This window comes from Ostrinia nubilalis, chromosome 17 (genome assembly GCF_963855985.1).
Source record: "Ostrinia nubilalis chromosome 17, ilOstNubi1.1, whole genome shotgun sequence".
NCBI lineage: Eukaryota > Metazoa > Arthropoda > Insecta > Lepidoptera > Crambidae > Ostrinia > Ostrinia nubilalis.
Genome location: NC_087104.1, coordinates 14,981,564 through 14,991,951, shown reverse-complemented (window position 1 = coordinate 14,991,951; position 10,388 = coordinate 14,981,564). Strand labels below are relative to the sequence as shown.

The window sequence follows — 10,388 nt, the reverse complement described above, 5'->3', positions numbered from 1 at the left end:
CATTTTGTCTTCCACGTAATTAGTAGACAGTACGTCCTTTTCAGAGATATTACCTAGAATTCTATATTTACTGAAAGAGGGATTTCTGAAGGACTAAATGAGAGTTGAAAGGATTTTAATCAAATATTTGAGCGGACGAATTAGACCGTTCAGTTGCCAGTAGATACAAATATTAAGGGTGTTTTAAACATCGTACGGATTTCATCACGCACGCGGGATTGCCCCGCATGCGTGTCACCGCAAGTGTCCTTTTCATACAAGTATTCATTGTAATTCGTGGAATACACACGGCACGGTGACGCACGATATTAAAAACACCCTAAGAGCGGCAAAATACCTCAGTGCCTATAGACGAAAGTCTTCAATCAGTGTGTGTTACCAGTGATGATATACGGCTCTGAAATGTGGCCTCTCAATATAGGCCTTATAAATAAGCACAAAATTGCACAACGTGCTATGGAGAGGGCTATGCTCGGTGTTTCTCTGCGAGATGCCAGGTGCGATTGCGGTCAAATACCTGCCTTGTCTAGCATAAAAAAAGAGATCGAATCAGAAATGAAGAGATCCGTAAACGAACTAAAGTCGCTGACATAGCCCAACGGATTAGTAAGCTGAAGGGGCAATGGGCAGGGCATATAGTAGGTACGCAAAACTGACGGCCGATGTGGCAGCAAGGTTCTGGAGTGAAGGCCACGTACCGGAAAGCGCAGCGTAGGATGTCCTTGTCCACCCACAAGGTAGACCGACGACCTCATAAAGGAAGGCGCTGGATGCAGGCCGCCACCAACCGGCCAAGATGGCCTGAAATGATGATGAGCGGGAAGGCTGTTCCCGCCAGCTGTGGCTTAATGCAACCGGGATCGCGCTGCTCTCTGCTACCAAAATGCAGATCAGCAATTATGCGCGGGGGCGGCCAGGGCTGTTGCTTATAACATTGCAACTAATCATTCCTAGAACAATAGTTTTCGTATTTTAATAAATTCAATTTCAAAACTTCTAGCTATTTGAAATTGTAAACCTTTGAAGAACTAGAAATGTAGACGTTATCACCTGAAAAGTTTAGTAGCTCGTAAAAAGCATTTCGTGGAATTTTAGATCATTATTTTGCTCTTTCATAATATTATTTTCTATAATCTGGACCGTAATTCATAACTCGGCAAAATGTGGGGACCAACCAAGATAGTCAGGGTATTTTTTATGGAAAGATAGGTACATGTGCGGACCGTAAATTGAAAAGCATTGTGAATTTGAAAATAAATAACGTCGATGTCATATCGTTATTGGTTTGTGAACAACGCACGGAAAATTTTTGAACAAGTAACTTTCATGATTAAAAAAAGTTTATTTATTTACTGTAGGGAATAATATCAGAGCCGGGCGAACCTGGGTGGCGCGCGACCGTTTCAGTTCTCACATGGAATATTTTACATGTAAGTAGTGAGCCAGAAGGTAGGTAAGGTCGGGAGCATAAGTTAGGGACCGACTGCCGAACGCCACCTCGACTGGGGTGAATTAAAATTAAGTGTATGAATAACCAAAAAACCTGAATAAACCAAATACTAATACATTTTTGACGATGATCTCACAAAATGAGGTAGTATTTAACAAAACTGCTATATTATAATCACAGAAATTACTTGGGAGAATAACATTTAAAAAAGTGTTAGATGCAGCTCTTTCCATCGCGGCCGCTGTAGGCTGCGGCGTGGAACGGTGCTGTGTACATTAGCGTTACTAGAGTACACACGTGCTGTGTGCACTCACCTTTAGGCCGGGCTGCTATTTGATACAGCCGTCGGTCGTTGACCTCGACCTTTGCCGGGGAAGGGGTAATGAAGTCGTTCCAGCGCTCGCACTGAATTCAATTTTCATCAATAAAGGCCATCAGTAGAATTCACGATCCACAACGTGTTATGAAAATTGTTTGAACACCAACTCAGAAACGAGTCATAAATTACTTTACTTTGAAATTTAATGGCCCTCTCTTGACCACAATCTCACCCGAAGGGTTAAAATGCGAGCTATGATTGGGCGAGCTTGCCCAGAAAATGCCAAATTATCTTTTGTCTTATGTTTTATGATTTCGGGAACATTGTAAGACAGGGAAATTACTTTTCTTATTCAATTCACATTTTATTACTTCTCTTTTTTATCGTGAAAAATTTTCATGCAACAAATTAATTTCTAATAAATATTTTGCAATAAATAAAAATAAATAAATTTCTTTTTGTACCTGCAAATTGTTGCCAAATTAAGTTATTTTATTTCTTTCTTTCAAATTAAATAGGCTATTAAAATTTACGAGTAATATAAATTAATATAAATAAATTTATTCACCGCAATTAAAGCAGACAAATCCGCGGGCAGAAGCCAGCATACAATAATTATGCCGTTAATGGTCTTCACTGTATCGTTACCGTAACCGGATCGTAAGCGCCACCATGCATCTCCCCAAAGCCGCGATAGCTCACTGCTGTTCCGGTACCTATCGACATTCGATTTGAACAAACGATACTATACCGGATAGCAATTTAATCGCCATTACTGAAATGTTGATAATAATGATGAATAATATTATGTAAGTACTTATGTGGAACGGTACGGATGACAGCATCAGTGTCACTTTTTTGGTAAAGGTGCTCTTGCAAAAAAAAATTTACATTAGGTATCTGTCTGATCAGATAATATTAGATAGACTGACATTTTTACTTTACGGGCAATAGCTAAGGGTGAAGATTTCTGAAACATTATCCGTTGTCTAGTACCCATAGTACAAGCTTTGCTTAGTTTGGGACTAGAAGCGTAGTGTAAATTATCCAAGGATATTTATTTATTTTATTTACATCAAGGTAAAGTTATCCCAACTAAAACTTAGATACACGATTATTTATTTATTTACCTACCTATATTCAGTTGTAGTCCAGCGACTTCGCCGATGCCACGGACCCGCCCGGGAGTCCAAAGTTAAGCCGAAGTTGTTTGTTGCTTGTAAATGCTAAGCGTTTGCTCTCAAACGCCTCCGACAAGTTTTATTTTCTCGCGAGAAATGCGAACAACGCCGCCTGCTTACCCAAGTTGGAAACTTTCCTTCATGCCTCTTCAAACGAAATGCCGCTTTAGTATTAAATACAACCCCTACTGTGCTATTAAAATACCAGTAACTATTTGGTTAACATTTTACTTATCGTTTTTACATGGAATTATTTGTATTTTAAACTTCTGGTTTAATATTTTTAGGTATGCAGTATTTGACGGAATGACCCCTTTGGAATGTTTCTAAAATAAAAAGTATGATTTAACTACACATGACCATTCGTGTGAAACGTTTTCACGTGAAGTTCACATGAAAATATTTCAGTGTACGAATAATAAAATACATCGGTTGATTTAAAAATCTACTTTCATATCCGATTCGCAAGAGTGCGGTACTCAGTGTCATTTATTTGATTATCTTTTAAATGACAATATTTGCAGAATTGTTGATACATTTTTTATATTTTAATTGGTGAAACATTCGCTCTCACTCATAAGTATGGAATTTGGCCAGACTCAACACAGAACTGCGTCACCACGCCACTGCTATTGCCAATTTCTTCTAATTAATTTCGTTGTGAGTCCAAAGACAGTTGAACTTTCCCCCGGGACTAACTAAACCTTCGCTGGTTGGGTTTTATTGGCGGTTAGTTTGTAGATCTTAGCTCCAAATGAGTTGCAGTTGTAAGAACGAGAAGAGGGATTGTCCTTTTACGCAATTCGACAATCTTGAGGTTTTGGAGTCGCTGAACTCGTCAAACTCTTCATGTCCTTAATATAATTTGCAATATTAATGCAAAAATGTCAATGACAATTCAGCTGTTTTTATTAGAATTGGATTAAACAATTTATTATTTCCAATCGACTCATTATCATAATTTTAGGCCCCATTTATCTAAAGCACAATTAAGTATAATTCCAAACTGAACCACCAAAATACCGTAAACGGGTGACTAAGCAATAAACTGCACCACTAATGTGCGTCGGAATAATCAATGCCCTAATACGGCGATAAACACAACGCAAGGTCGTTTCGTATGGCGATGGAATTTAGTACGCGCGTTATGTTTTCATTTCGCCATAAATCATGGGTTTATTAGAATACTTTTACGATATACTGCAGCGCGGATAAGGAAATCAAAAAACACTTAAGAATGTTGTGTGTGGAGTTCTTACGACGTACCTACACGAATTCACGGATTTGTAGTTATGTAGCAAGCACAGTGTGGTTATGCTCTGTGGTATACTCGTTTAACTTTTTAAGAAGTGTTGTGGTCGTGTGGGTTCTCTCAACGGCTGAGATCTGGTGACACACTTTATGAGGACTATGTTTATCGTATATATCGAAGATCATCATTGAGTTTAGATGGTCAAGAAAGTTGGAATTTAAATCTAAGATAATCCTTTAACTTTTGCAACTGCTCATACATGATGACAAACCTTTAGTACGGTTAATAGAGTCATGCAACAAGACGTCATGCAACAAGACGTCCTGCACTTGAAAAGCATTTCTACATAGTACTTGTGTATAAGCAAAGCATATTATAATTATCACGTTCCCCATATTTGGAAACCTACAAAGACCATCTGCGCCCAAGTTGCAGTAAAACATTTTTATTATCTTCATAGCGCCATTTGGCCGTCGCTAGTACGCGGCTCGGTTTTTCTACACTCACAGCTTTTAATTAATAAAACAAGTAAAGCGTGAGCGGCACTCGGGGAGGCAGGGGTCAAGCCACAGGCTAAAGAAACAGAATAGTTCACTTGAAATAAAACTCAGTCTTCTAAGATGCTCGTTAGCTTACGGTAGAAAATAACAACACAGATAAATTTCAACATGTGTAAACTATGCTAATTTTAGTGGTAAGTTAGGAATTCCAGTGGGAGGTATAACAGAAACCAACAAGTATTAAATGCGTGGAGCACAAAACTTAACTACGACAGATAAATTAGTTACAAACAATAGAAAACTTTAAAGACATCACTTTTGCTGTCATTTTAATTCCCTGGAAGTTAATTCTGGAGCAAGAGATGAGACATTAAGGCTTGGTATTTCTGCTAAAGTAGGTATTTCGCGCTGTCAAAATCGGCGCGCGCAATTCTTCGCCGAAGACAGCTCGCCAAAGACCTCCCGCCACAATTTCCAGCTACATAGTATAGAAATACACAGTTGGTTAGGTTAGGTTGACTTCCTTCCCTTCAAGCGTCACACTCACAACACTTTATGTTATTATGTGCTCAAAATACTAGTGCCATCATACCACTTATAATGTCTATGGAAGCTATATTTTTCATTATCTGTACCGGAAGTGTAAGTTTGTCAATGTATCCAATTTTGAAGAATAGACTTCCTTCTGGTCTTGTCAGCGGAACCGATCACATGTTGTTTTCTTTAAAATCCCAAATTATAATAGGTTATGGGCCCAGAGCGTTTCTGGCTACTATTCAATTAGTTCTCGCGACAGTTGTTATTGTGGACATTGATAACAGTTGCAGTAAGTGGAAAGAATTGTTTTTTGTGGATTTGTGCAGTGTCGGTTAGTAGGTACTTGAGATTTGAACTGAAAATTCAAAATGGCATCATCGAACTATTTGGTGAATGTACCTAAACTAAGAGGACGAGAAAATTATTGTGAATGGTGTTTCGCGGCGGAAAACTTCTTGATTTTGGAAGGAACGCTAGAATGCATCAAGCCAGAAGCAGGTCAAGCGCCAGTTGCACCCACGGATGACGCTAAAACCAGAGCCAAATTGATCTTAACGATAGATCCCTCCATTTATGTTCATATCAGAGAAGTAAAATCTACGAAGGAACTATGGGAAAAATTGAAGTCGCTGTATGATGATTCTGGATTCACGAGAAGGATAAGCCTATTGAGAAATCTAATTTCAATAAGACTGGATGACTGTGATTCCATGAATTCATATGTAACTCAATTAGTGGAGACGGGTCAGAAATTGGCTGGGACTGGCTTCAACATTAACGACGAGTGGATTGGCTCTTTGTTACTGGCTGGATTACCCGATAAATTTTCGCCAATGATTATGGCGATTGAACACTCTGGCATCAGTATCACGACGGATTCAATCAAATCTAAATTATTAGACATGGAGTCTGAAGTTCGTGTTGAAAGTGCTGCATTTGGTTCGTTCCATAGTAACAAAAGTCAATGGTACCAACATAAGAGAAATGTCAAATCAAATGACAAGGGAGACAAAACCAAAGACAAAAATCGCGGTAAAGATGGCGACCAGTTGTCAAAGTCGAACATAAAATGTTTCCGATGTAAACAAATGGGACACTATCGTAATCAGTGTACGAATTCAGTGAATACCAAAGAAATGGATCGAAAACAGACGAACGCATTCAGTGCTGTGTTTCTGAGCGGTTTTTATAGTAAATCTGATTGGTATGTCGATTCCGGCGCCAGCGTACATCTGACGACGAATGAACATTGGATCGTAAACCCATCTTACGAACATAGTATGAAGGAAATTGTGGTTGCCAACGAGAGTAAAGTTCCAGTAAAATGTTGCGGTGAAGTAAACATTACTACTTGTACTGATGAATGCAATTTCGATGTGACAGTGGAAGAGGTTATGTGTGTACCGAGTCTCACAACTAATCTTCTATCTGTGAGCCAACTTATAAAGAAGGGAAACAAAGTGGACTTCAGAGCGGGCGGTTGTGATATTTATAATCGAAAGGGAGTTTTGGTGGCGACAGCGATCCTGGTCAATGGTGTTTACAGACTCAATTCGCCAGTGCCTCTGTCAGCAGTGGCTGTGGTTTCCAGTGAAACTTGGCACCGAAGGTTGGGGCACGTCAATAGCTCCTACCTGAATAAAATGAAGGATGCTGTGGAAGGTTTTATTATGGATGATAAGGCAGTGACAAGTAAAAATTCCTGCGTTACTTGCTGTGAAGGAAAACAAACTCGCCTGCCCTTCCCGAGTAATGGAAATAGAAGCAGTCAGTTGCTGGAGGTAATTCATAGTGATGTGTGCGGACCTATGGAGAGCTGCTCTATTGGAGGATCAAGGTATTTTATAATCTTTGTTGATGATTATAGTCGCATGACTCACATCTATTTTATGAAAAACAAGAGTGAATCTTTTCAATGCTTTAGAGATTATGTGTCCAAAGTGGAGAATACACAAAATAAAAAGATAAAGATATTGCGCAGTGATAATGGTCGTGAATATTGCAGTCATGAATTTGAAAATTATCTAAAGCAAAAGGGAATTATTCACCAGAAAACTAATACATACACGCCAGAACAAAATGGCTTAAGTGAGCGTATGAACCGCAGTATTATTGAAAAGGCTCGATGTTTATTGTTTGATGCTAGTTTAAAAAAGGAATTCTGGGCAGAGGCAACTAATACTGCTGTTTACTTACAGAACCGAACAGTATCAGCGGGTTTAAACGACAAAACGCCTTATGAGCTGTGGACTAATAAGAAACCTGATATTAGTCATCTTCGTGTATTTGGGAGTACTTGCATGGTTCATATACCGAAAGAAAAAAGGTTAAAGTGGGACAAAAAATCAGTCAAATGTATTCTAGTGGGCTATCCAGATAATATTAAAGGATACAGAGTGTATAATCCCCATACCAAGTCAATAACATGCAGTCGAGATGTCATAATAATTGAAAAAGAATTGCCAGTGAGCAATGTGACAGCTACTGTTGAAAACTTGGACTTGGATGCTCCTTATGTCGAAGAAGAAGAGGAAACATCAGATGCAGTGGGGGACAATTGTCAGTCAGATGACTCCTTTTTGTCTTCAGCAAATTATACAGAAGATCCATCTTATGTGCCGAGTGAGAATGAAGAAACTGACAGTTCTACGGAGAACACGGAGAGTGTGGTAAAAGTGATACCTGCTAGAGAAAGGCGAAAACCAGACAGGTATGGTTTCTCTAATATGTGTATAGACACTTCCGGTTCCGGCGCAGATGACAATGAACTCACTTTAGAGGAAGCCCTACAATGTCCAGAAAGAGAACATTGGTTGCGTGCTGTCAAAGAGGAGTTGCAGAGTTTTCATGATAACTGTGCATGGGAGCTCGTAGACCCTCCTAAAGAAGGAACTGTTGTAAAGTGCAAGTGGGTGCTAAAAAAGAAGTATGATAAGGACAATAATGTTTGTTATCGTGCCAGACTGGTAGCAAAGGGTTATAATCAAAAATATGGAATTGATTACAATGAAACCTTCTCCCCAGTAGTCCGTCACTCTACACTAAGATTATTGTTTGCTTTGGCAGTACAACTAGATTTGGAAACATCTCATTTAGATGTTAAGACTGCCTTCCTAAATGGAGAATTGGAGGAGACCATATTTATGCAGAAACCAGATGGTTTTGAGTATTATAATGATAATGTGAATGAAAATAAAGTTCTTGAGTTACACAAAGCTATATATGGTCTCAAGCAATCCTCTAGGGCGTGGCATAAAAAAGTAGATAGTGTGATGTTATGTAGTGGTTATAGAAAATCAAAAATTGAGCCATGTTTATATACAAAAATTGTTAATGGTCTTAGGACAATAGTAACATTGTATGTTGATGATTTTTTTATTTTTTCAAATGATAAATCTGAAATGGCTCTGTTAAAACAAACTTTAAGCAGTAAATTTAAGATTAAAGATTTAGGAGAAATTAAAAAATGTCTTGGTATGAATGTAAACATAGATAAAGTGAATAATGTTATTACATTGAGTCAGGAAAACTATATTAATGAGTTGTTGCATAAATTTAATATGAACGAATGTAAAACTTTTGAGACTCCTATGGAGCCTAGATTAAATATTGTTAAAAATGAAGGGCAGAAGTGTGATAACCCTTATCAGCAACTTATAGGTAGCCTCATGTATCTTGCTGTTCTTACAAGGCCTGATATTTCATATGCTGTAGGATATTTAAGTCAATTTAATAATTGTTCTAATAGTGAGCACTGGTCCTATGCTAAAAGAATATTAAAATATTTAAAGGGGAGTAAAAAGATAGGTTTAAAATATTGTAAAAATGGTAATGTTGATATCGTGGGTTATGTTGATAGTGATTGGGGAAATTGTTCAGAGGATAGAAAATCTTACTCAGGTTACTGTTTCATGTTATCGGGTTCTGTCATATCATGGAGTTGTAAGAAGCAGAGAACAGTGGCACTCTCTAGCACAGAGGCCGAATACATGGCACTTACAGAAGGTTGTCGTGAATCTGTATATCTTAGAAACTTGCAAAGTGAGATTACTGAAAGATTATATACAATTGAATTATATAATGATAATCAAAGTGCAAAAAAATTGTCAGAAAATCCTATTTTTCACAATAGGACTAAACACATTGATATCCGTTATCACTATTGTAGAGAAGTAGTTTCTAATGGTATAGTTAAAGTTAGTTATTTGCCTACAAGTGACATGCCAGCAGACATGTTTACAAAAAGCTTGAATTTTATTAAACATAGAAAGTTTATGAACATTTTAGGTATTGTTAATGTCTGTTGTAATTAATGTAAATTGAGATTTTGAGAGTGGGGGTGTTATTATGTGCTCAAAATACTAGTGCCATCATACCACTTATAATGTCTATGGAAGCTATATTTTTCATTATCTGTACCGGAAGTGTAAGTTTGTCAATGTATCCAATTTTGAAGAATAGACTTCCTTCTGGTCTTGTCAGCGGAACCGATCACATGTTGTTTTCTTTAAAATCCCAAATTATAATACTTTATAATACAAATCATATCCAAGTGATACAAATTAAAACACCTTTCAGACTTTTTGGGAATATATTCTAGAATCGAATAAATATAAAATATAACTGCAGAAGTAAACACGGTTCAAAGTGGCCGTGGCGTCGCCCGACCTTCTGGAAGTTCTGCGCCGGCTTAAAGAATTTCAAGATTACGTCACCCGACCTATCGGTAGGCCCTTGGGAGCTTGAGCGATTGGAAAAACATTTTATGATAAGTTACTCTTAGTAGCGATTATTTAGAGCTTGGATAATAAATTATAGTTGTTACAATTCACGAAGCTTTGCATGTGGTTAATAACATTAATCAGTACACGCATCAATTTTGTTCAGTCTCTTTGTTCATTAATAAATAAAAATATCATACTAAAATTGCAGAAATATATTTGTTTGTATTGGTCTGGGTGTTTTCTTTCTATAATATGTATGACGTATGTACGGGGTTCTGTATCGAAAATTACTATGAGCATCACACGCGGTTACCTGCGTACCTCTGTGCACTCATGGGAGTTTAAGCAGAGGTCCCTAGAGTTTGGCTTTGAGCTTTGTTTATAGTCATTACGAAGCAGACTGATGGGAAACTGCACTGTCTTGA

The 10,388-nt window shown here is 37.8% G+C and overlaps 1 long non-coding RNA gene across 1 annotated transcript; it reads left to right on the top strand.

Moving 5' to 3' along the window:
• Nucleotides 1-5,251: 5,251 nt before the first annotated feature.
• Nucleotides 5,252-9,733, top strand: LOC135080133 (uncharacterized). The gene is made up of 2 exons (XR_010258947.1): nt 5,252-7,076; nt 7,438-9,733. It is a non-coding gene; the product is annotated as an uncharacterized LOC135080133 (long non-coding RNA).
• The last annotated feature ends 655 nt before the right edge of the window (nt 9,734-10,388 follow it).